Here is a 26610-nt window from a genome sequence, read left to right as displayed (position 1 = left end):
GTGATTTTTTGGCAAGTTTACTTCATAGATAATATTGATTAATTCCAAAAGGAACTATAAACTTACTGTGATGTTGCAGCCATTAATGATCAATGTCTAGATCCATTAATTTATTAAGGGTACCAAACGGTGATATTCTACTAATTAGATTATTATTCATTTACTAGCTGGAATATTATTTCATCAACTATTTGGTTGCCCTGAATTACAGTTTAATTAGGAAAGGAAAAATAAATGCTTCTTCTATTTTATTTACCAGTTTTACAAAAAAAAGAATAAAAAAAGAGAGAGAGGTTGACTCCAAAGTAGCTTCCGAAGATGACGAATGAGGTATTTTCTTTCTTTGTTGTTGTTTTCAGTGAGGTTGTTAGAAATATCGATGCAGAGATTGTCCCCTCTTAGGTTCACGGATCCTGTTCAAGTTGGCTCCTGAGTCCTTTCCACACAACCACAGTAGTCTTTGAAGTCTTCCCAGCTCTCTTGTATGACAAGATGTAACAGGAACATCTTGTTCGTTTCTCATGCTGTATTTGAAATCAGCTATTTCTCCAAGGAGACATTATCCACTGTGTTTATTCAAACTTGTGTTCCTTCTAGTTTAACCTTCTTTCGAGACATGATTTTTTTAAAAAACAAATTACTCACTGAATTCTTTCACCTTTTCAAAACTTCCTATTCTCCAATCACTTCATTTCTGAATTTTTCTAATTTCTTTTATGCTTTTCTTAAAACCAGTTTCTATTCCTTTTAAAATTTCTTTTTCTGCAATATCAGGCAATAAATTTCATTTGTTCTGTGGACGTGTCTTTCTATCACGCTTTCAGGATTTGCTGGAACTTTCTTTTCACCCTTCTTTTTTCTTTTTCTTCTCACTGATTTTCTACAGGATGTGAATGGAATACTCTTCTGTCACTCATTTTTAAATGAAATAAGTTTCCACTTTAGGAGGGAAACATAGATCAGAAGATAATTTCTAGCTTCAGAACTCCAGGGCTCACTATCTTCTATTATTTTCATGACATAATTTTAAAAATGACCTTAAAATTTCTAAACTCTTCCTCCTCAGCCCTCCTACTCCCATTTACCCAGACCTCCTCTTTCCTGTCCTTGTTGAGTATGGGGATTTGTTCTGGAATGGTGCTTTGGTTTGATAGGTGTCAAGGTTTCACAGACCCCAGAACACTTGGCATCCTCAGAACATTTCAAAGTTCTTGCACTCAGCTGCAAGGTGGAGCCTGCAATGTTCACTCCCGGTTTCTGCCACTGTTCTCAGTGAGTTTTTCAATCTCAGTGAGTTCTTGAACCATAGTAACCTCTGGCTCTCCTGAAAGAGAGAGAGAGAGTCCTTCCCTCGTCTTCCTCCCACACACCTTGGGATACACATATGTAGGTCTTTTTCCTATTGTTGATTTGTTCCTACCTGGCTGTATGTTGCAGTTCATGTGGACACCTTTTTGTAGATGTTGTCTGTGGGTTTTTGGTCTTGCTATCCTAGATGATTTTCTTTCTTTTTTTGGGGGGGGTGGGTGTTGTGTATTTAGGGGAGGGGTGGCATATTCAGGGATAAAAATCTTCTCTGTAGCCACCATCATTTCCCCAGAATCCTCTGCCATTCTTATTTAAAACAAAATCATAGGAATCATTATCCCGATCCTTAGGATAATCATTACATTGTATCTGTCTTTTTTTCCAGGCTTCAAGCTGCCTGTGGCTCCCCACGTTAGTATACTGACATGACTGGACAATGCCTAATTTGGTGAGCTCTTTCTGTACTACCTCCCTCCTAATCATGACAGCCTTGTACACTATACATAGTCTTCTTTACTGATAGGGAATTTAGAAAATACAGGAAACCATGGGTTTAATAGCTGAAAGTGGAATTAATGTATTATTTTTCTCAGGTAAAATATCATAAGACTCCTTAGGCCAAAGTTGTAAAATGAAATCGCAAATTTCCTGGAATCATTTTGCAAACGTGAATGCCCACATAAAGTACACTAGGACTTGAATCCAAGGAATAACACATTTTTAGAGCCTCCAAATGTATAAACTTAGTACAATTCTGCATTACTTCTTAAGGCAACTGAAGAAAATAATTTTGTGATAAAATAAATATTGATTTTATTAACATAGTTATTTTAAAAGTTTATAGAACTTTAAAAAAATGTTAAGGCTCTATCAGCCTCATCGGTTGTTATTTCTTTTCTAGAATCTTGGATAAAGGAACAGTCCTTTGAGAGGAAACATGGTATAAAATGGGAAGATAATCTAACAGTGAAGACAGTTATATCTCTTCCTGTGTGTTGAACTACTCCTAAGCTTGGTGGTTGAAAACAGCAGGGACTTTGTCTCCTCACAATTTGTGAATCAGCAGAATGGGCTGAGATCTCCTGGGTGGATCTAACTTGCTTTCACCTGAGGTGGCTACTGAGGCTGCCATCATCTGGTTGCTGGACTGGGGCTGGTTGCTTTCACATGTCTGGCCACTGGTGCTTGCTGTGGCCTGTGCCTAGTCTCCACGAGGTTAGCCAGGCTTCCTAACATGTCAGGTTTCCATGAGGACGAGCCCTAAAGCACAAGTACTCTCCAAGCTTCAGCTCTTGATATGCCATTGGACCAAAGCAAGTCACGTGACCAAGCCCAGGTCAAGGTGGAACAAAACTACACAGGGTGAGAAAGCGGGGGTGTGGGGGGGTGGGGAGGGGCATTTGCACTGGGGGTCAGTAGTCTAACAAACTGCTGCAATAACTATACAAAGAAAAACACCCCGGAAGACAACTGGTAAAAAATAAATGTGTGTGGGGTGGGGTGAGGGTTTGGCATGAGGTGGGGGGCAAAGGCAGTAAACGGGCTACCAAAATCTGAAGATTCTGGAACTTTTGGAAAATCTGCTGGGATTAAAGGAGTTACACAACCATGTTCTGACACCAGAAGAAAGGTCCCAGTTGAGCATCAGGGAAGTCTAGCACTCTTCCTCCATCGCATCAATTTTCATGTTTCTTTGACTCAGCATATTTGTAGAATGAATCATGACTTTCTATAAATTTTTTTCAGTTTTTCAAAGCAATAGTGACCTCACTTCTATCTGCTGTGCCACAAAAATGCCGTAGAAAATAATTCCTTCTGTTAAATCGCTCACTAGGTGAAATTGTATGTGTAACCCAGTAACAAAGAGGTATTAAGAATCGCCACAGCCGAGCCAGCCCTCCGCACTACGCACCCTGTAGCAGCCAGTGGGTGAGCTGGGAGTCGAGGAGGTCACCGTGGGAAGGAGGGGCGGGGTCAGCGTGGCAGCCTCCTCCCGTCTCCGTGGAGCCACCTCCGGCCTCTGGTACAGGAGTCGTCCGCAGCAGCCGGCAGTGGCCAGCCTTGCAGCGCTGTGTTCTAGGTCAATAGCTTCTAAGACTCCAGTTGGATTCATTGGAGTAGGCAACGTGGGGAATCCAATGGCAAAAGATCTCATGAAACATGGCTAGCCACTCATTATTGATGATGTGTTCCCTGATGCGTGCAAAGAGCTTCTAGATGCAGGTGAACCCGGTAGTGTCTTCCGCAGCAGATGTAGCCGAAAAAAGCTGACAGAGTTATGCAATGCATCAATGTGCTAGAAGCTTATTCTGGAGCAAATGGAATTCACAAAAAAGTGAAGGAAGACTCACCATTAATAGATTCCAGTACTGTTGATCCTATGGTTTTGAGAGAACTGGTCAAAGAAGTTGAGAAAATGGGAGCAGTTTTCACGGATGCCCCTGTTTCTGGTGGTGTGGGAACGGCTCAGTCTGGCAACCTCACATTTAGGATGAGAGGGGTTGAGCTGCTGTGACACATGGGCTCCCATGTGGTGCATCGTGGAGCTGTTGGGACTGGCCAGGCTTGGAAGATCTGCAAAAACTTGCTGTTAGCTATTAGTAGGATTGGAACTGCTGAAGCTATGAATCTGGGACTCAGGTTAGGGCTTGACCCAAAACTCTTGGCTAAAATCCTAAATATGAGCTCAGGACGATGTTGGTCACATGACACTTATAATCCTGTACCTGGGGTGATGGATGGCGTTCCCTTAGCTAATTACTATCAGGGTGGATTCGGAGCAACACTCATGGCTAAGGATCTGGGATTAGCATGAGGCTCTGCTATCAGCACGAAGAGCCCAATCCTTCTGGGCAGTCAAGCCCATCAGATCTACAGGAATGATGTGCGTGAGGGGCTACTCAAAAAAAGACTTCTCATCCATGTTCCAGTTTCTGCAAGAGGAGGAGACATTCTGAGTTTGCCCTCTGGCTGTGAACACTGTTGAAACCAGATTGTGTCTTGGAACCCCTTATGGCTCACTCCACAGGAAAATGGGCTTAATCAAAGGTCAACTGTCTGCTTTTGAGTGTCTAGGTCAGGGGTCCCCAACCCCTTGGCCTTGGACGGGTACCAGTCCGCAGCCTCTTAGGAACCGGGCTGCACAGCAGGAGGTGAGTCGCAAGCAAGCCAGCTAAGCTTCATCTGCCGCTCCCTATGGCTCACATTACCGCCTGAACCTCACACACCCGCCCCCACTCCCTGGAAAAATTTGCTTCCAGGAAACCGGTCCCTGGTTCCAAAAAGGTTAGGGACCTCTGGTCTAGGTCACAATAAATCCTGGGATTTTTCACCCATTTTAAAGTGCTTATTCTTTTTATCTATTTAGCAAACATAGCATCTGTAATTTTTTTTCTGCAAGCCACTGATGATAACTGCTAGCTAGCTAGCTGATTGGCCTTTTTCAAAAGTTTGATTCCTGAGCATCTTCAGCTAAAACGCTGCCTACTTCAATCAGGATATTATTTACTACACTTTACAAATAAAACTAAAATTTTTTCAACAAGATAAAATCTATCCTCGAGGAAAGAAAAGAAATTGGTGTGAGAAAAGGTATTAGAGAAAGGGGAAGTATAGTGAATTACTACCTGTGTCCCTCAGAAAATTTGGCCTGTTAACCCAGCGGTGATATTCTTGCATTGAGATTACTGGTTTATTTTCTAGGAGTTGTTAAAACAAGAGAACTCCTTGCTGCATGTTATGTAATTTGGACTCTGTTACATTATCTTGGCGTGCCCCTCTTGCAACAACTTCCAATACTCAGCAAACTTGTTTTTTTTTTTTAATATTTTTGCTTCCTTGTACATGTTTACTGCATTTTTTTTTTTTTTTTTTTTTTTTGTGGTACACAAGCTTCTCACTGTTGTGGCCTCTCCCGATGCGGAGCACAGGCTCCGGATGCGCAGGCTCAGCGGCCATGGCTCACGGGTCCAGCCACTCCGTGGCATGTGGGATCTTCCCGGACCGGGGCACGAACCCGTGTCCCCTGCATCGGCAGGTGGACTCTCAATCACTGCGCCACCAGGGAAGCCCTACTGCGTATTTTTTGACTTCAAAAGAATGACATCTTTAGAACTGTTTCAGAGCCAACGATGATATGTGCTTTAGATAATTATTACACTATGCTAAATATAACCATATTATTTTGAATTCAAATAAATTTCTATGCTGATTAAAAAAAAAAGAGGCACATTTCATCAATGTTTAAATAGTATCCTTCCTCCTCTAAAACTTAAAATAGGATTCAATCTGATTCCTAAAGGGTTATTTTCTTCAACAACAAGAGCTGACTTAGGCCATTTCTTGGCAGTGGAATCTGAGCATAGAGGTCCCTGTCTGACTGCCCTTTGATTCTCTCTCACATTATCCTGGGTGAATGTAATGGATGGGCATGCCCTTATGACTTAGCCCACTGATACTTCTCCTGATGAGGGTTAATGGTGTGGGCCACTTTAAATCTTGCCCAGCAAAGTGCTGACATCTGGGGTTTCCTATCAAGTTTACCAGATATTCCACAGTAATTTCATAATTTACACAACATAAAACACTGATCTTGAGCTTAGGAAAGCATTTCATTTAAACAGATACAGAACACTACTCTACAAAATTGTTTAAAATTTGTGAGCAATTGCATTAAATAAACTCTAATACAAATTAATCTAATACAAGTAAACTAATAGTTACAAAGCTATTGGTTGCTTCAGAAGCGGTGGCTACGGATAACTTCAAAGTTGTTTCCTCAGTTCATTAAGAGGAGAAACTGTTTGCTGTCAACTTATCCTTGGGGAAGCTTATTCCTTAGTTTGATGCTGATTTGCATTATGAATATATAGGAACCATTGCTGGTTCTTCCTTTCCATATTCAGTGCACCACTATACTTCTATCCTCTTAAGATCTGGATATCTGTTACTGCTACAGTTGGCTGGAGCCTGGGAGGAGAAAAGCTATCAAAAAAAGGTAAACAAGTGTTAAAGATTTTTAGCATACTACTGAGACTTTTTATCTACCATAATCATAAGAAATAATAATTAAAATTTCTTATAGCCTGGTCAGTGAGACCTTGAGTAAATTTTGGAAGCATCCACATTTCATACAGTTTCAGGGGATGGATATTTCCTGTTATTAACTCTATATCCTCTTCAACTGGAACAGAGAGACCTTTCTCTGTTGAAGCAGTTTTGTCTTTTTCCTGGGCATTTTCAGTTTTCTATTAGAGACTTGTAAAGCTTATATATACAAACTTACACATACACATATAAAGCAAAGAAGGGATACAGTAGTCTTGAGAGGACACTGTTTTGTAGCAGGCACACAAGACAGATATAATATTCCCTGATTGCATTTGCCTCCCTAGCCCCAGCTCCTTTGTGGAAAGCATCAGCATTCTGACTGGTCTCTGAACTCCACTGACTGGACGGAACACTGCATTGGCATTCTTAGGGAGCATTGATGGTCGCTCCGGAAACTGTGGTTAGAACTTGTGCAGCCAAAGTGCACAGGAAAGAAACAAATATACTTAATATAACATGCTTACTCTGTTTTTCTTAATTAGCACTTATTCCCTGTAAGAGGCTGATTTCTGCTTTCACAGGGAATAATCGAACTCTGCATTCCCCCAAACCATAAAATTAAAGTTAACATACCTCAGCTTTTCATCCTACTGGAAGAAATGTATGAAATTTAAAGTTATTTTTTAATTGCTGCTGTTTAGAATGCCTGAAGCCCATTCGCTGAACTTGTTAAAGAGCAGTGTTAATGGGGGTATTTTTCGCTTCTTTGTTTTCCTACCACAGCATGAATTCTCAGTCCCAAGTGTGCCCTGTTTCCCACAATAGAGACAGGGGGAAAAGTGCGAGTCTCTCACCACAAAGCATGAGACAACTACAAATACTTCTCCCCCAGAGTTCACATTGATGAGAGCCTTTGTGGAAAATAACTTCCTCTTTTTGCGGGAATACAGTAGAAATGCAAGTTGTATTCTCCACAATTTCACTACTGGAAAAATAATTTCATAGTCCATATTTTTTATTGGTCTTCTTAAAAACATATACAGTGTTTACAATCAGGAGTAAAAGAGATTTTCAATGCGATATTTCAAGGAGCATTTTCTAAAGGCAGGATCCAGTCCCAACTTTGGAAAATTAACACACACCTATGAGATCAAAGAGTCACCTGCAAAAAATTTTATTATGTTTCTCTTTCATACTAGTTTCCTAAAGATGCATTGTTACTTCTTGGTAATGTAATAGTCAGACATGACTATATGGTGGCCATTTGAGGAAGAAGTAGCTCTTACATAAGTGTCTAGTGACCTTATCTCTTTTGATACAATACCTCTTGGTTTCAGAGGCTTGCACAGATTTCCTCTAAATGAATAAACTTAGTAAGATTTTTCTATCAATTAGTCTAAAAGTAGATTTAGAAATCTACTTCTGAAGCAGTTTTGTTAAGTAATTATTGGTCAGTTCTCTTTCTGATTGGTACTTCTTTCTGCAAAACAAATCCCTGTACTTAGAACAATTAATACCACCATCCCTGGCTCCTTGATTATTACACAGTGATGTTTCTTGAGAAAAGAAGCTTACCTTTTTTGGGGAGAAACTTCAGTCCATGAAATAAAACTTCATTAAAACTAGTTCTGCTTCTAATGCAGAAAGGCAGATCAGTATCCCCTTTCTTTTGACTTTCCAGGCTGTGTGAAGAGAATGGTATGGTTTGGTTTAGGAAGGGTTGTACCTGAAGAGGTTGCATTATGTTTCTGTGTCACTTTGGGGGATTTTATTTCAATATTATATCCTGTTCTGTAAAAACACCATAGTCATTCTCTTACTTATTATTAAATAATTAAACGCTGCCCTTTGTTTACTTTCTCCTTCTGATCAGAGGATTCCTCTCCACTCTAGGCCTTGATCTGAGTTCCAACTTATCAGCTTGTAGTAGCTACACTTCTGATTTCTGAAGTCAGACAGATATGGGTCCCATTTCTGTCTTCATCAGTTATAATTTAGCCTCTGATATATGCATACCAGAGCTGACAGTGACAAACATTTTGCTTCTCCTTATTTTTCCCAGGGTTGTTTGCATTTTAATAGGGGTTCACAATATTTTAAGTAGAGTTGGGATGGGGTGGAAAGAAAGAGCAGGAAAACATGCTTTTAGGAAGGTCTGAAATACAAATCACATGGAGGTAACTGCTTGAGAGAAAACCACCCCTACCCGTGTATTGTCAATAAAGTAGCACAGGGAGGCAGACAAATAAATTGTTCACTAAAAATATTCTTCTTTAGAAGAATAAAATTCACAAGAAAGCCTCAATGCAAATCAAATATATTTGTTTTCCTCAAGGAAGATATTTGAAAAGTAGTAGTAAATACCTACTTTGACCTTCTGTGTACCTAGTATTCTATCTCCACTAAGTTTTAGGAACACTACATAGAGGAGGAGCCTGAGTCTCAAAGACCATAAGTAAGAGATGGATTCCAGAGCCTTTGCAAGGTCCATTATGTCCCATGACTTCCCATTGCTTGTGCTGTTCATCCAGATAGGTGCTTAGGATACCAGAATGAATGCATCTCTTTCAAGAGGTTTTTAACAGATATTAGATAATAAACAAGTACAACACCTAACAAATAGAACATAATACTTTATTTAAAGCAGAAACAGAATAAATGCTCACCTAGTATCGTTTAAATCCCCTTTAAATTATTTTCTGAATCAACATGTTTATATTTGAGGGTATTTTCTTATTTTTTCCTAGTTCCCTTTACTTGCACCACCTTTCTTTTGCTCTATTCCCTACTGAAATGTTTATGGTTTCAAAAGTAATTACTTCTTGAAGAAAGTTTTCGTGTATACTAAGTACTACCTAATGGAAGCCATAAGCAGAGTCTGCTAGCATTTAGAGTGGTATAATACATAGCCAGGTTGAATCAAGTGGGAGAGAAGGTTAATCATTCTTTTAAACTGGCAGTGTTGCTGGAGGTGGATTAATATGCTTTTTGAATCTCTTATGTGCTGTAAATCTCCTTGATCACAATCACTATGTTAATGGTTTAGGTTTTGAATTAGAGGTGTCTCCTGGGGTCAGCTGGGCCAACTCTCTTAATCTCTCTGGCCATATTAGGTGATAGTTTTCTCATTTCAATACATGATCTATGTTAGAGGAAGTGTTGACTATACCAGACTTTTAACGTGGGCACCCGGAAAGTGGAAGAATCTCTCTACTGGTGATTAATCATAACTCTTTTCATTGTGAATATAGTCCTTCCCTTAGGTAAGGCAGGAACACCATGAAAAATAGAAGGATCTCAGGTGTCTGTGGAAGCTGGAGTGCTCTCGACCTGTCAGCTCACGGGCGGAGCAGGCTTCGCCCAGACACTAGAGAACAAAATGTGAAATTGGCACCAGCCAGCCTCTCCATTGCACAGGATATCCCTATTTAAATTTGACAACCAGGATATTTTACACTTTGAAATTCTTGTCATCTGGTTTTCTTTAGTTTCTTCTTTGGGATGAAAAGACTGAGAAGCTTGTTAAAGAATCTGGAATTCTGATGGTGAGGCTTAACCAGATCTACTGAGTCATCAATCAGCAAACATTGACCAACGCTTACCATTCCCCCAGTTACTATACTCAGGACCCAGACACGTCTCAGATAGTGGCCTTGCTCATTCACTGTATTTACAGTACTTTTTTCTAAATGTAACCAGAGCTCAGGTAAAGACAAGACATTGATTTGAGTCTGAAGTAAACAAAGCTGACTGGTCTGATCCCTTCAGTTCCCAGAATTATTTTGTTTCAGGTAGTAATTTTCCCAGACCAATAGAACAAAGTCCTATCGTCTATTTATTTAATATTTTATCACAATAGTCCTTGCCCCTTTGACCTCTAGTGAGGAAACTTGCATAAGAAACTGAAATATACTTAGGTTCTATGGGTAAGTGCAGATAATGATATGAATGAAATTGAAAATGAAAGCCAAAGGTAGAAAAGGCAGTTCTGAATAGATTAAGCAAGACAGAGGTATTTGAAAAATCAAGTAGAAAAGATACAATAAGGAATGGAGAGCTTGTGGAAGTTTTCCAATAGGTGAGGGGTTGGTACTTTTTTTTTTTTTTTTAAGAACATGTCTGGCAGTTGTATGCCAGAGAAAGTTATAAGGGGGTTGACTATATGCATGAAGTCCACGGAGAACACTGTTTCTGTAGGCCACTGACGATGTTCTGAGTGTACATTCTATAGTACTAGAAATTAAGAAAGAAAGGGTAATCTGATGTCATTTTAAATGAAATTTCACAAATGATTAGAGCTAAAAGGTGTCTTTTTTCACTCAGCCAACACGTTGAGCACATACTATGGGGCAAGCACTGTGCTTACGGGTAAAAGATAAAAGAAAAAATAAAGGTCAGAGGAACTCAAAAGAGAGTGTGAGAGATGCATAAACAACTCATTATAATTGAATAGGGATAGGCTATTAAATAAATAGATCATAAAAATGTAACTTTGTAAAACAGAACTTGGAGTCAATAACCCTGCTAGGGGATATTGAAGAGGATGCCAACAATGAGGGGGTCTTGGAATTAGGTTTTGAATGTCAGTAGGAATTTTCCACGTGGAGAGAAGGTCAGGGGCATACCAGGCAGAAGGAACATCCTGGACTTGAGAACCAACACAGTCTACTTAAGTGATTATAAAAGATTTTTTTTTGACTAGAGCATAGGGTGTAAGTTGCCAAATGGTAGAAAATAAAGTATAACAGGCTGGAATAAAAGTATAAAGTGTCATAATTCATATGATGAAAGATAGGTGTTTTCCTACAAATGGGTTATTTATAAATATTTTAAAAATAGAGAATGCTGTGTAAGGCTTGAAAAAATACTAAATCAGAGTTGTACTGAGCTCAGGCTTAGTGGTGAAAATTTCTGCATTTTGTTTTCCAGGTTGGATACTGTTACAATTCTTTAACATTTCTTTTTCCTAAGTAAAGGCATCTGGTGAAAATATGGGATCCATTTTATCCTGGGGAAGTTTTGTCTTAACCTTTCTTCTATGTATTTTTTCTATTTAAAACGTTTTTGCAGAATCTAATCATATGAAGTTCGGATACTTGAAGTACCTGCTCATATTCTCTCTTTGACATAATGGGAATAATTGGGAAGTCTTCTCTAATTTTGAGACTACTGTGACTGCTCTCTTATGTTGGTTATTCCTGTAGATGAACCAATTTTAGGTTCATCTGAGTGATTAGTTAAACTTAATCCTCACAGATTGATTCAGCAGGTCTGAGAAGATATCTCAGAATATGTATATAGAGAGATAAACAATAAGAAATTACAGTAAGCACAAAAACAGATAAAGATCATTCATAATTTTTCATAAGATCTTATTTTCTCTCATTTCTCTCTTATTTTTTTCATAACTTTTCTTTAATCATATGAAAAAGAAGGGAATTTACATGGCATAACAAAAGATATGCTAAACTTAAGGAAACACAATTTTCTTAAATTTCTCAAACTTATTTGCATAGGATTCAGAATGCACTTAAAATGATTAAATGACTTAAGCTAATTCTTTTTTATTGCAAACTGTTTTAACCCCAATTAACCAAGCAAGAAACTCAGAGTCATTCTTTACTCTTCTCCCCTCCCTTAAACTCTGATTGGAACAATCCCTAAGAGTTGTCATAATTATACTATACACACACACACACACACACACACACACACACACACACATATATGTCCATTCTTCTCTATGTCCATTGTCATATCTTTTACATTTCTTACTCGGATGTAACATTCCAGTTCACTTTTTCCCTGACTCCAGTATTATTTCTGTCTTATTTATTCTGCATTGCAACCTAAATTTCACTCAACAGCTTAGAGCTCTTTGATAGCTTCTCTTTAATTTTGGAGAAAAGGCTTCAAGCACTGTGCTCTTGCCTACTAGTCCACCCTTATCTGGTTTCTCTATCTTTACTTAGCATCTCCTTCTTCCATAAATTTTCAGCAATACTCAATAGATTTCAGGGTTAGACTTCTCTTAATGTTGAACTTTCTCCAGGTTATGTCATCAATTTGTATGATTCTTTACTTATTCAATCCTTGGTTAATGCACTCTCATCATATAAGTTTCAGAATAAGCATTGAATCTCTGGCTTTTCACAACTTCCATTAGAGATTAAATTCCCTTTCTGTGTGTTCTTATAAAACTTGGCTGTCCAGTTACCTATGAGAGGTATAGTTATATTTTATAATTCATTTCCCCTACTACATTGTAAACTACATGTGAACAATGTCCTTATTTACCAGTGTTGTAGGTACTCAATGAATATTTATTCTGTTAAAAGATTTATTCTGTTAAAAGTTAAGAGACTGTTTATGTTCCATAAATAAGAGAAAATGTAGCCCAGAGCTAAGTAGTGACAAGAAGCTTGAATAAAAGTAGACAATATTGAGAGATAGTGGGAATTTAGGTTAGACAGTACTTGGTTACTGAATTAATTGTGAAGGTGAGGGATGATTATACAGAGTCCAGAGTTTTTTTATTTTTTAATTAATTTTTATTAGCCTATAGTTGCTTTACAATGTTGTGTTAGTTTCTGCTATACATCAAAGTGAATCAGTTGTACCTATACATATATTCCCTCTTTTTTATATTTCTACCCATTTAGGTCACCAGAGAGCACTGAGTAGAGTTCCCTGTGCTATACCATAGTTTCTCATTAGTTATCTATTTTATACATAGTGGTGTATATATGTCAATCCAAATCTCCAAATTCATCCCACCTCCCTTCCCCCACCCTTGGTATCCATGTGTTTGTTCTCTACATCTGTGTCTCTATTTCTGCTTTGTAAATAAGTTCATCCGTACCATTTTTCCAGATTCCACATGTAAGTGATATTATACGATATTTGTTTTTCTCTTTCTGACTTACTTCACTCTGTATGACAGTCTCTAGGTCCATCCATGTCTCTGCAAATGGCACTATTTCATTCCTTATTATGGCTGAGTAATATTCCATTGTATATATGTGTCACATTTTCTTTATTCATTTCGCTGTTGATGGACATTTAGGTTGCTTCAATGTCCTGGCTATTGTAAATAGTGCTGCAATGAATATTAGGGTGCATACATCTTTTTGAATTATGCTTTTCTCCAGGTATATCCCAGAAGTGGGATTGCTGGGTCACATGGTAGTTCTATGTTTAGTTTTTTAAGGAACCTCCATACTGTTTCCATAGTGACTGTACCAATTTACATTCCCACCAACAGTGTAGGAGGGTTCCATTTTCTCCACATCCTCTCCAGCATTTATTGTTTGTAGATTTTTTTGATCATGGCCATGCCATTCTGACCGGTGTGAGGTGATACCTCCTTGTAGTTTTGATTTGCATTTCTCTCATAATTAGTGATGTTGAGCATCTTTTCATGTATTTGTTGGCCATCTTTGGAGAAATGTCTATTTAGATCTTCCGTCCATTTTTTCATTGGGTTGTTTTTTTTCTTTTTGATAGTGATCTGCATGAGTTGCTTATAGATTTTACAAATTTATTTATGTTTATATATTTTGGAGATTAATCCCTTGTCAGTTGCTTCGTTTGCAAATATTTTCTCCCATTCTGAGGGTTGTCAGAGTCCAGAGTCTTCAGTGTTTCCCCAGTATCCAATTTGGACAGCTGTACAAATAGTGGTGGTTAAATGATGTAGAGAGATGAATAGTGGAAGTAAGTATTGAAGGTAAAATTAATCGTTCAGTAACATCACATAATTAATTTTAAGTGTCCATGTTATATTTGGGCAGAGTTTTTCAGTTGGCAATTAGTTAGGTTTGTAAGAGACTCAGGAGAGAGCTATGTAAGTTTTAGGTCAAGATCTGTGATATATATGGTGGCTGGAATCACAAGAGTAGATGAGACCATCTATCAAGGGCAGAAGAGAGCTTCTGAGAAATACACATCTCTTGGGAGAGGGCAAAGTGAGAGTGCCCAGTGAAAGAGATAAGGATGTCCAGAGGCAGGAGGAAGAAGTAGCAGATTAAGATGCTACTGTTGTTAAGGTGAAAGAGTTTTCTGAGATGACAAACTTGATCAACAAAATCAAATATTGCTGAAAGGTGACATAATGACCAAACAATATTCATTCAATTTAATCACAAATTAAATGTCCGTGAATGCAATTCCAGTGCAGATAAGTAAGAAGAAAAGAGCAAAATTGTGTGAGTCACGAGGTACATAAAGATAAGAAAATACAGACAGTGAGAAAAAATACAATTTTTGATAAACTGTACTGTGAAATTAGGAAGAGAGAAAAGGTAGCTAGAGAATTACTTGGCATCAAGCAAGAGTAATTTTTAATGGGAAGGGGGCAGCTTTTTAATGGGAGGGGGCCAACATAAAATTGCTAAAGAGGAAAACCTTAACAATACCAATGAGATGGGAAAATGAATGGAAGATACTGAGGAAGTGAGAATAGGTATTTATAAACTATGTAGAAAAGCTATCCTTGTACATAAAGAGAAAAAGTTATTTAGGGGTGTTTTTGCTTTATAGTCTGTGTTTTCTCTGTGAAATAAAAGTTTGATGAGAGGTGATGTCACCTCAAGATAGTGTTCATCAAATATCCTATGTGCTTATCTACATTTTTCATCCTCCTTTGTAGTTAGACTGTTTTCCTTTGATTAGTTGTGGCCAGTGGCAAAGAAGCAGAATAAAGTGTATCACTTCTGAGCTGAGGTCATTAGGAGCCAATGTCCCTCTGGTCTGGCCCTCTGCTATTGAGACATCGGAGGTCACATAGTCCAGATGACGTGGCTGCAAGATGGATCAGGACCATGTGATGGGTAAGGGCTTTACTTAGTAGAGAAATAACTTACTACTATTTTCCACTGAGATTCCTGTGTTAAATAGATCTCCCTGTGAGAGCTCAGAGAGCATAGCGAAGGCTGAAATGACAAAGACAGAGGGAGAGATGTTGGTAACATATGGAAGGTGCCTGGCAGATAATATATTTAATGGTAAACAAAGCTGCTGGAGTAAGAGAGAGAGTACATAAGAGATGAGAAGAAAGCCAACTGTATGTAGTATCTAGCGCTAAGGAGTGAGGAGAGAAACAACTGAAAAAAAAATGAAAAGAATGATCAGAAAGAAGCTAGGTGGTATGCCAACAGAAATCATAAGGTTGCTATGAAACATAAAGGAAGGTAGTTTTAAAAGAAGCCATTTAATGGAGTCAGTTGTTTCCCAAAGGGAAAATCCTATGGGAACTTAAAATAAACCATCTGGTTTGATGATTAAACTTTTATGAAAAAAAAAATGGAACCATTTCAGGAAAGTCATGGGAGAAGACGCTGTGTTACAGTGGGGAGAGTAATCAATACATTGTGAGGAAAGGTGCCTTCATTTCCAAGAAATGCCGGTTAAGAAGTGAAGAGAGCATTTAAAGGGAAGGGATAATGTAAGAAAATTAAAAAAAAATAATTAAGGAAACTTGAATAATTCCTAGACAAAGAGGAAGGTATTAGTGAGAGACTGAAAATCAGAGAAAGCTATCTTAAGATGTTGTTATGGACTGAATTGTGTCCCCACAAAAAATATATGCTGAAGCCCCTCTCAATTTTACTGTAGAAGATAGGAGATAGGTCCTTTAGGGAGGTAACTGAAGTTAAATGAAGTCATAAGGGTGAGGTAATAATCTGACAGGGACTGATGGTGTCCTTATAAGAAGAGGAATAGATTCCAGAGATCTCTCTCCCTCTGCTCATAGAGGAAAGGCCGTGTGAGGACACCGCAAGAAGACAGCCATCAGCAAGCCAGGAAGATTGTTCTCACCACAAACAAATTCTTATGGTATTCAATACCTTAACCTTGGACTTCCACCCTCCAGAACTGTGAGAAAATAAATTTCTTCTGTTTAAGTCATTCAGTCTATAGTGTTTCACTATAACAGCCCAACCAGACTAATACAGACCTTCACGTACACTGCAGTATACAGAAGCTAAACAATGATTGTGAGTCAGAGATTACATCTTGAACAGAAGTGTAATGACACTTGTGGTACTCACAACTTCACGAATTTTGTCAGAAAGATGGGAAAAAAAGTCAGTCAAACAACAGTTCTGATAGTGGATATTTTCTTTCTGTTTCTGACATAAAGCAGTGTGTGACAGCCTCCCTGATACCCATCAGTATCGCAGTTTTGATTCTGTGGCTCCAGTTCTACATGGCACCAAGGTTCTGTGTACTGTCCATTATTGGGTTTTTGGGGCCTGTACCTATTGTCAACAAGTGGGTCAAACCACTGGGGCTCTTCTGAAGTCCTCCCCAAATTTGGACCCCGCTTCAGCTCCAAATCAGAGTTTTCAGAGAGCCCAGGGTGAGGCTCACCTGCCACAGTAGACATGTTGGCTAACGGGTTGCAATGCAGCACCCGCACGGACAAGGACAGCATCACAATGCCACCGTTCTTCTTCTGCAGGGGCAAACCAGTGGACCGTCAGCTTGGCCCCCAGCACAGCCACCTGCCTGTTCACTCTCTCGGCCCCTGTGAGGAAGGTGTTCAGCCCTGGGTTTGAGGTCAGAGTCTTCTCCTCTTTGGATTCGTGTGAATGGAGGAGCCGCAGCCCTGGTCTGGGTGGTGTCTTGGCCCTGGGTTTCCGGGTTTGGAGGAGTATCTTACCACCTAGACCCCCACCTAGGGCTCAAGGGTTCAGGGGCTGTGGACCATGGGTTTTGGGGGCAGAAGATATTTAACCTGGGGTTTGAGGAAATTGAGGGAGAAGAGGCTCAGGTTCAAGGGCTCCTGGTTTGAATCTCTTGCTTTAGCTTTGAGGGCCAGGGCAGTCTCTCACCAGAAGCTGCAGGATATCATCAGGAACATTCTGAGTGTTCTTGCACATACCCCGGGCAGCTGAGTGGGAGAAGATGACAGGTGCCTGTGACACTTCTAGGGCTCACTGTGTTACAGCATCTGAGACATTGGACAAGTCCACCATCATGCCCAGGCGGTACATTTCTGCCACCACCTTCTGCAGGGACAGGATGCGGAGAGGGCATCAGGGCTGCATTTATCTTGTGTGCATTTATCTGTAGGAAACAGGCGGGGCTGTACATTCATGTGGGGCAGGGTATGGAACCCGGGTCCTTACCTCGCCAAAGCCGGTCAGCCGACTGACATTGCTGTAGAAGGGGCGGATACCCTTTGCTGAGCTCTGCGTCCTGCAGGATGCCCAGGAGGCAGTCTGACTGGTGGCTGTGACTTGGCTACAAGAGCCTAGAAAGAGGTTCTGTCGAACTGTCTACACCTGCAACTACCTGGTGCAAGAGAAGGGACCCAAACTGGGTTGTGCCTGGCAGTAGCAGGGCCCTTCTGGGGATTCAGTCTTGTTCTGCAAACCTCCATTACCCTCCCCACCCCAGGTTCATGGCCGGATCCCAGGGGTAAACTTGCTTTGGGCCCCAGCGTGATCTTGGGCAGATCCCTGCCTCACTGGGCCCTTACCTCCTGCACTGTGCTCACCAGGGCATGTTGCAGGTGTGGGTGAGTGTCACGTAGCGCACACCCAGCGCCTAGAAGGTACGCAAGATGGAGAGGCTACTGTCCGGTGAGTGGCCGCCCTCCACACCAATGAGGCAAGCCAACTTCCAGGCATTGTGGAGAGCTGGGGGCAGGTAGGTCAGATGATCATTTTCAGAGGCAGGGGAAGCTTACTGAAGTCCCTAACACCTACCACCACCAGTCTGTTACTTTTTTGGTTTGTTTTTTGGCCGTGCCACACAGCATGAGGGCTCTTAGTTCCCCCACCGGGGATCAAACCCGAGCCCCCTGCAGTGGAAGCGTGGAGTCTTAACCTCTGGATTACCAGGGAAGTCCCCCTTCTACCTTTAACTGAGGTCACAAGCTCCAGCCCAGAATAGGAGGCACACATGAGGCGGATGAGGTGAATTTGCTCCAGGGTGAGGCGCACAGCATCCCGTTCGTGGGTCTGGCATGGGACGTAGGCTGACCAGAACTGAGGGAAGGCCAGGACTTAGTTTGGGCTTTGGAACTCCTTGGGCTTCTCATAGTCTCCTCAGCTGGCACAGCACTCACTGTGCCCAGAAGTCACATGTAAGGCGTTGCATTTTCTGTGGTACTTGGATGCCCGTCAGGTTGGCTCACTGTGACCCCTGTAGCCCCCAGCATCCATGGCATGGCACTTTCTAGGTCACTATGGTAACTTAATTCCAATGTGACTAACCTGTGGTCTCTGAGGCCCCCAAAGGGCCCCACATTCCCCAGCAGCCACGGTGGTGCCTTGTGTGTCCCTTTGGTACCTGGGCACCTCCGAGGCCATCGTTCAGCCTGTTCAAGCTGGTCTGGCCATGGCTGAAATTGTGCAGATTTTACCACAGCCCGTTGTGGTAAAACTGCCTCAGGACCAGGGGCATCTCGATGTGGCTGGAGGGAGGTCAAGGCAAATGGGTGGGCTCCTTAGGTCTTGGGATCAGGCAGGACACAATGCCTGGCCTGGGCCAGCCTGGGGCCTCACACTGTCACACAGACTATACTAGGAGCAGCTGCGGCCTGGGCTGAGGGGTTCCCACCAGGGAGGGGATGACAGAGAAGGGGAAGGGCATCTGTAGATGATGGACAGGACATCCAGGGGTGGTGTGAGGGAGCCTCCCCACTAGCTCTGCATGCTCCGGACCTCCTCCTCTGCCCAGGGCCAGGCTAGGCCCCCACCGGCCCCCAGCAGCCCTCACACAGTGCAGCCACCCGTCCACAAGCGGGAAGTCCCGCATCAGGGCCCGCGTGGGCTCCCGCGGACTTGGGGTGCTGGAGGTGCCCGGCGTGGTCTGCATGGGTTACCGGCCGCAGCAGCAGACCCAGCAGGAGCAGCAGACACAGCAGAGGCCGCTGGCTGAGTGTGCGGGGACCTTCCCCGGGCCGCAAGCTGCGCAGGGCCAGGCAGGCGGGACTGAGAGGGGCGGGCGATGGGGTTCTGCCCGTGGACTCAGGCCACCCAGCGGCGCGGCCTCGCGAGGGGGGCGGGGTGAGGGAGGGGATACAGAGGCACAGGACCCAGCGACCCGTGTGCGGAGAGCCTCGATCCGCGAAGCCCGGCAGCCACAGGGCGGCACTGCCCTCCCGCCCCCTGCTCAGAGGCAGCTCCCGCGGGCCAAGCTGGCCTCTGCTGACAGCCCACTCGCCTCCCATCGCGGGTTCCCTCCGCCCCCGCCCCTCTTCCCACTCCCACAGCTCCGAGGGGGCGCCCTAGGTTGCTCTCCCCCACCTCTAACTTTCCTGTTCAAGCTGGGGTGCTTCTCTCAGAGGGCCACCTTCAGCCCGAGGCCTCCCGGGAGCACACCTCGTCCCCATCTGCCTGCAGCCGGCCCCGCCCACCCCGAGGGCTGCGTGCGAGTGTCTCTGTGGCCACAAGTGCTCTGGGCTCCCGGTTTCCCGGTACTGGACCATGGGGGCTGGTGTGGGGGAAGAGATAGTTTCTGGAAATGGGAGGGGGGTAACGTTGTGAGCTCTCGATTCAGGAAGGGGCCCTCTGCCCCCGACCTTCTCTCTCCACCTACTTGACTCCCCAACTTGCATGACCATTCTCTGGGCACCTGGGAACCAGCACCTGGGAACTATCAGGAACCTCCCCCACTTCTGTCACCCAGCCTCAGGAAAGAGCGCCCTCAGGAGTCACTACACCTCCCCAGGGCCTGAATAGAGGGACTTCTGGGATGTGAACTGAACAACCTTCTGAGGAGAGTCAGCGCCCTTTTACTCAACAGAGCAGGAACCCGGTCAGCAGGCTCCTTGAGTGGAAGGAAATGAAGTCGTTTCCATGGCAGCAGAGCCCCCACCGCAGCAACCTTCCTCCCAGAGCTGCTGGCTTACCTTTTGGCCAGGATCCCTTCTACCTCAGCGTGGAAGGCCCGGCCTCGTGGAGAACTATAGGTTCTGAGGAAAATCTGGCACCTGGGTTCTGCTGCTACACTTGCCTTATCTCGTGGCCCTTGTGGCTCTAGCTTTCCCAGAAACCTCAAGTGCTAAGTGCCTGTGCTTGCTCAGAGGCCGCACGCCATTCCCCATTTCCAGCCTCAGGCCCTCCCCCAGCTGCCTCCTCTAGGGACACCCTCCCCCCAACACACACACACACACACACACACACACACACACACACACACACACGCACGCACACACTGGGGATGTGCCTTCTCACAGAAGCTCAACCACTGAGATGCTTTAGGGGCTGTGCCCAAACTCCTTCATCCCCAGCCTCTCAAGTTTTGCTCTGATCCTTGGCACCCCCTGGAGCTGTTCCACCTTCGGAACCTTTCCCGGGTGGCAGGAGTGCCTAGCACAGGGGTAGTGACCTAAGTCTGAGCACTGGTGGCCCTAGAAATCTGTTACACAAAAACATTTTATTGAGCAGTAAGGGACCCCACTGGGGACAGAAAGGGCTGGCAATAAAGGAGCATGTACCTCGGGGCAGGGTGCGTGCTGCTTGACTCTCCATCCTGTTCCTGCTTCAGGGAGCTGGCCTTCCTGGGTCTCTCTATCCTGCCTCCTGACACCCCAGGCAGGAGGCTCTTTGGGAAGCCAGAGATTGCTGCTTTCCATTTCAAAAATCCCAGCTCCCCCCTGGTTTGTGGTGGTGGCCGCTGACAATGGCTCAGGGCAGGAGCCCATGTGGTAGACTGCTAAGGCTTCTCTGCACCCTGTCTCTGCTCCGGCATCCTCCTTGGCTCACAGAGCGTAGACTTTGCTTACTTCAGCTCACAAAGGGGACCCTGAGGATTGAGCAGAGGAATGTCAGGTTTTCTTCCAGGCCAGTTTCAGCCCTGGGATGTTCAGGGCAGGCTCTCATTACAAACCTCAGTTTCTGAGGCTCCTTGCTTATGGCCGTTTAGTGTAGAAGGAGGCTCCTGGCTGGGGAAGGCTCAGACAGAATGACGTAGGTTCTAATCTGTGGCAGTGGGCAGTGGGGGGGTGGGTGGGTCACTGCAGGAAGAGGCATCCGCTGCCTTAGGCATTTAAACCATTGCCTTCTCTTCAGGATGGCTCACCTGCAAGATTCTGTGGGGTCCAACTCCTGGCACCATGTTACAATCGCCGGATTTTGGGTCTGGAGCAACCCAGGTCTTCGTCTGGCATTTCCAGAGCGTGCTTTCTCTTGGGAGCATGTCTGGGGACTGGCGTCTCTGCTTCCACCTTTGCTGGCATGGCCAAAGGAACATCCCCGTAGGCCCGGTAGCCACCAACCAGGCAGAGGTCTCCCCACGCCGGCCCAACTGCGTTTCTCCACACCCTCGGGAGAGGACATAGTAGTGACCAGGTGTAGGAGGAGAAACGGGAGCCACTGCTGCTGCAAAGAAAATCAGAACTGATCAGTCACTTCTGCTGTGCACAGTCTCCTGCCAGAACTTCCCTCTCTCATGTCTCTCCCAGTTTCTGGCTGAAGACCTTTAATCTACTTGACATCCAAAACACAGCCTTGGCCCATCACCTCTATTGGTCCCAAGAGAAGGGACACTGGCTGCAAAAGCAATCCCTAGAGCCTAGGGTTGCAGCACATGAGGAAGTCTCTTCACCGTTTCCAGGGAAAACAGTAGAACCCGAAAGTAATGGCAATCATGATCCTCTCCATCTCTCCTTCCACAACAGAGAAAACATTTCTTGCAGTCTGTCACTTCTGAGGCTTTCATGGAAGTGTCTTTCAAGTTTTGGAAAAAAATAGCCTAATATAAATTGGTTAAGAACCCCGCCCACCTTGGCAACCCCTCTTGGGCCCCCATTTATACTGCCTGTTTCAACCACACTGAACTCTAGCCCTCTGATACTTTTATGTAGATCAGAACAAGGCTAAATACTGAGGCAGAGTGATCAGGAGACTCAGAACCGGGTTCTGGGTACCAAGTCTAGGCTCACATCAACCAGCCTCCTGGGACACCATCTCCTCAGCCCTCCAGTCTCATTAGCACTTCATCACCCCGCTTCATTCTTTCGGTCTTCCCATCAATATGGCACCACCCTCTCCCCTAGTACTCAGCAACTCAGTATAGGATGTGTCTGAGGGGACCGATATAGATGTCTACGTGATAGCACAGAAGTGCCTGGGTTTGAAGGTGCGGTTCAAGAGTGGCCCTCTTCCTCAAACTGCTGCATGTACCATTTGCCAAGAAAAATGCACTTGTCTTTTACTAAGAGGCCAATCTGGAAAGGGTCTGAATGGAAGCATCCTGTAGCCCAAAGGGGAAGGCTACATTTGTAAAGCTCAGAACTGTCCTGCACACTTGTCCAGGGATGACCTTTCACTTGTCCTCAGCAGTGAGCACTGTGGGTCATTGAAGGTTTCCCAGGTCACTGTTACTACCTACATCTGCGTAAGTGCTCAGGTGTATGTAGTTGGCAAGCCCCGCAGGAACATGTGTCAGCCAGGGGAGGTGGTGTGTACACCATACCTCCTGTAGAGATGCCCGATCTGGGTGTACCTGCTGCACTGCCCCCCCCGCAGGGAACAGAGCACAGGTTAGAGTACACATACATTATCTGGTCACACATTCTTTCTCAGACAACCAAAGAGATTGGTATCTGGTGGAGAACTGGTAGAGAAGTTTCTCTGAGAGCAGCACATGTCCATAGTTACACTGCCATGGAAACTGTGAGAAAGCCTGTGAGGGCATCACTACCCAGTGAGGTCATATATGGAACCTTTGATTTGAGGGGTAGGCTTCAGGAGGAGGGACAGTTTTGTGGAGAAGAACAGGGTGGAGGCAGTGATACTCTGCCTGGTCCCTCACCCCTGGGCCTCCCCACCCATGCCCTAGTCTAGTAGACATCCCATGTGAGGCGTGCCGTGGGCTGGCACAGCCCCAGGGGCCACAGGAGGGCAAGAGAGACCGACATTCTGAGATTGGCTTGAGAGACAAGGTTAACGTAAGAGACAGCTAGGTTGTATGGCACTGACCCTAAGAGGCAGAGATTTGTGTGGACTGGGGAATCAGGGAAGGATCCTTGGCAATAGGCCTGAAGGACAAGTGAGATTTGGACCCACGGGGAAGAGAGGGAAGACATTCCAGTTTGGAAGAATAAAAGCAAAAACACACTCTTCTCGACCTTGTCCTGCCCCAAATATAAATTCATAGCACCCTCACATTTTTACAACTGAGGACTTAAAAAAAAACAAGAGCTTAAGGGGCCTACCCAGCGTTACACAGGTAGTGCAGAGGTGTTTTGCTCAATGGTTAGGTTCATTTGGGGGCTCCGGATTTACAGCTGATAGGAATGTGAGGACAAGCTCATGCCATGTCAAACACTTCCAAGTGATACTGAGAGATATGTTAAAGGTGCAAAAGGAGGGTGTTGAATGACCTCACAAAGTGGGAATGGTGGGCCCATTTTAACATGAAATTGAAAACAAATTCATGACAAAAGGACATAATACAAAATGACACCATAATCATAACACTCCCCTCTCCCCGGGAAGTAAAATTCATTAGCATCCTCTCTCTCTCTCTACCATGAAAGGATGAGATAAAGACTCAGCAGCAGCTCCCATGAAAAACATGGTCAAAAGTGTGAAGAGGTGTTTCTAAGACTATTTGGTCCGACTCAGAGAAGGAAAGAAACAACTCTGCCCTTAGCCTGATCAGGTTCACAGGAAGGAACATTTGGGGCAGCCTTTGATAGTGTGGCAATGAGAGAGAACCTTCATTACGAGGGGACTCCCTGTTGCCAACCTTGAAAAAGCAAAGATGGGACATTCGTTTACTGGAGCTGTTGCAGATGCGATGTGCCCAGGAGGTAGAGACTGCTTCGACTACCATTTTAGAGGTTGGGCCACCCTGGTTGAGAACCACAGCACCTTCTATTCCTAAACTGCTTGAATCAGTGGGTGCACATTAAGACAGACGAAGTCAGGCCCCATTGGAGCAGACTGCCTTTGGGAGTGGTAGAATATAAAATGTGAAGTGGAATGCTCTGGAGGAGCTTTGTCATGGCAGGTGGGCCAGCATGAGACCATTCAGATTCTCCAAGGCTCCAGAGATTACTTGGCTGGGAGCATCCCTCTGATGTGGTGGGGGGACTCCTACCTTAACAGGACCTGGCTGGGCATCTGGGGGAGGCAGAATAACTGGTTTATTAACTTACAAGAGTGAGATACTCACCTGTGGGGTTCCACAAAAGCACTTAAAAAGACTTGTACCTGGATTCTTGAGCCAACCCTAAGAAAACTTATCTAGATGTGGAGTAGGGCTCAGGAAGCTGCACTTTTAATAAGCTTCCTGGGCAGTCCCACCACAGTGGTCCATGGAGAGAATGACCAAATTATTGTGTGTATTCTCAGTTGCTTTTGGGAGTCAAAGTGGGCAATATGAGAAACCGCAGCAGCCCTACATATAAACAGGGAATATTCAAGGCAAACAGAGGTGTTTAGTTATTCTATGCATGAATCAGATTTGAGGAAAGCTAGCCTGCTGGTTAAAGAACACAACCCTTGTGACAGACAGACCAGATTCTGTCCTACTTACTTGTGTGATTTTGACCAAGTTCTTTTATCCTTCTGACTGTTTCTTCATATGGAAAAGAGCTATGGCTGTACATTTAGCACAATATTCTCTTTTGGCAAAAGTTGCTCTGGGTCCATTTGTGTTCTCTGCAACTTAATCCCTTCCAGTGCGCAAGCATTTTTAAGTTGTTTGGTGAAGTATTACATTTGACTTTCAACTGTTCATTACTTTGGGCAAGGCTTATATAGTGCCGCAGAGACTAGAACTTATGCAGAGATAGTGAGAGGATATTATAAGCTTATTCTGCCAGTTTATAAGAAAAGTTTAACTTTTTCTCCGTTCCTCCACCTGCCACCAAGAGATGAGAAAGAAGGCAGAGCCTGGAAATGCACACCAAGCAATACTTCTGTGTCAGTTTGGCTTTTATCCCTCTACCAGTACTTCCCATAGAGATTTCACCCAAAGTGCCTAAATTTGCCATGGCCATTGTTGTGAAGAAAGTTTCTCTCTATTGCTAGTCACATCCCCTTTTCCTTCTCCTGGGGGTTGCTATATGGATGTTTGGGGGCAGGAAATAAAATTTAAACTAAAACATCCAAAAAAAAAAAAAAACCAAATTGTTCAAGTGTTCTTTTTTCTTTTTTTTTTTCATCTTTATTGCAGTATAATTGCTTTACAATGGTGTGTTAGTTTCTGCTTTATACCAAAGTGAATCAGTTTTACATATACATATGTTCCCATATTTCATCCCTCTTGCGTCTCCCTCCCTCCCACCCTCCCTATCCCACTCCTCTAGGTGGTCACAAAGCACCGAGCTGATCTCCCTGTGCTATGCGACTGCTTCCCTCTAGCTATCTATTTTACATTTGGTAGTGTACATATGTCCATGCTACTCTCTCACTTTGTCACGGCTTACCCTTCCCCCTACCCATATCCTCAAGTCCATTCTCTAGTAGGTCTGTGTCCTTATTCCTGTCTTACCCCTAGGCTCTTCATGACATTTTTTTTTCTTAAATTCCATATATATGTGTTAGCATACGGTATTTGTCTTTCTCTTTCTGACTTACTTCACTCTGTATGACAGACTCTATGTCCATCCACCTCATTAAAAATAGCTCAATTTCGTTTCTTTTTATGGCTGAGTAATATTCCACTGTATATATGTGCCAAATCTCCTTTATGCGTTCATCCGATGATGGACAATTAGGTTGTTTCCATCTCCTGGCTATTGTAAATAGAGCTGCAATGAACATTTTGGTACATGACTCTTTTTGAATTATGGTTTTCTCAGGGTATATGCCCAGCAGTGGGATTGCTGGGTCATATGGTGGTTCTATTTGTAGGTGTTTAAGGAACCTCCATACTGTTCGCCATAGTGGCTGTACCAATTCACATTCCCACCAACAGTGCAAGAGGGTTCCCTTTTCTCCACACCCTCTCCAGCATTTATTGTTTCTAGATTTTTTGATCATGGCCATTCTGACTGGTGTGAGATGATATCTCACTGTAGTTTTGATTTTCATTTCTCTAATGATTAACGATGTTGAGCATTCTTTCATGTATTTCTTGGCAGTCTGTATATCTTCTTTGGAGAAATGTCTATTTATGTTTTCTGCCCATTTTGGGATTGGGTTTTTTGTTTTTTTGTTATTGAGCTGCACGAGCTGTTTGTAAATTTTGGAGATTAATCCTTTGTCAGTTGCTTCATTTGCAAATATTTTCTCCCATTCTGAGGGTTTTCTTTTGGTCTTGTTTATGGTTTCTTTTGCT

At 43.5% G+C, this 26610-nt stretch overlaps 3 pseudogenes; 1 reads left to right on the top strand and 2 right to left on the bottom strand.

Annotated features, from left to right (window-relative positions):
- Positions 1-318: 318 nt before the first annotated feature.
- LOC116742207 lies at positions 319-4265 on the top strand (annotated as a pseudogene).
- Positions 4266-16450: 12185 nt separating this feature from the next.
- LOC116742206 lies at positions 16451-19543 on the bottom strand (annotated as a pseudogene).
- A 78-nt stretch (positions 19544-19621) lies between these two features.
- LOC116742205 lies at positions 19622-22891 on the bottom strand (annotated as a pseudogene).
- Positions 22892-26610: the final 3719 nt, after the last annotated feature.

Source organism: Phocoena sinus, chromosome 17, assembly GCF_008692025.1.
Source record: "Phocoena sinus isolate mPhoSin1 chromosome 17, mPhoSin1.pri, whole genome shotgun sequence".
Lineage (NCBI taxonomy): Eukaryota > Metazoa > Chordata > Mammalia > Artiodactyla > Phocoenidae > Phocoena > Phocoena sinus.
Note: the sequence above shows the minus strand (reverse complement) of the source record. Positions and strands in the feature narration are given on the sequence as shown.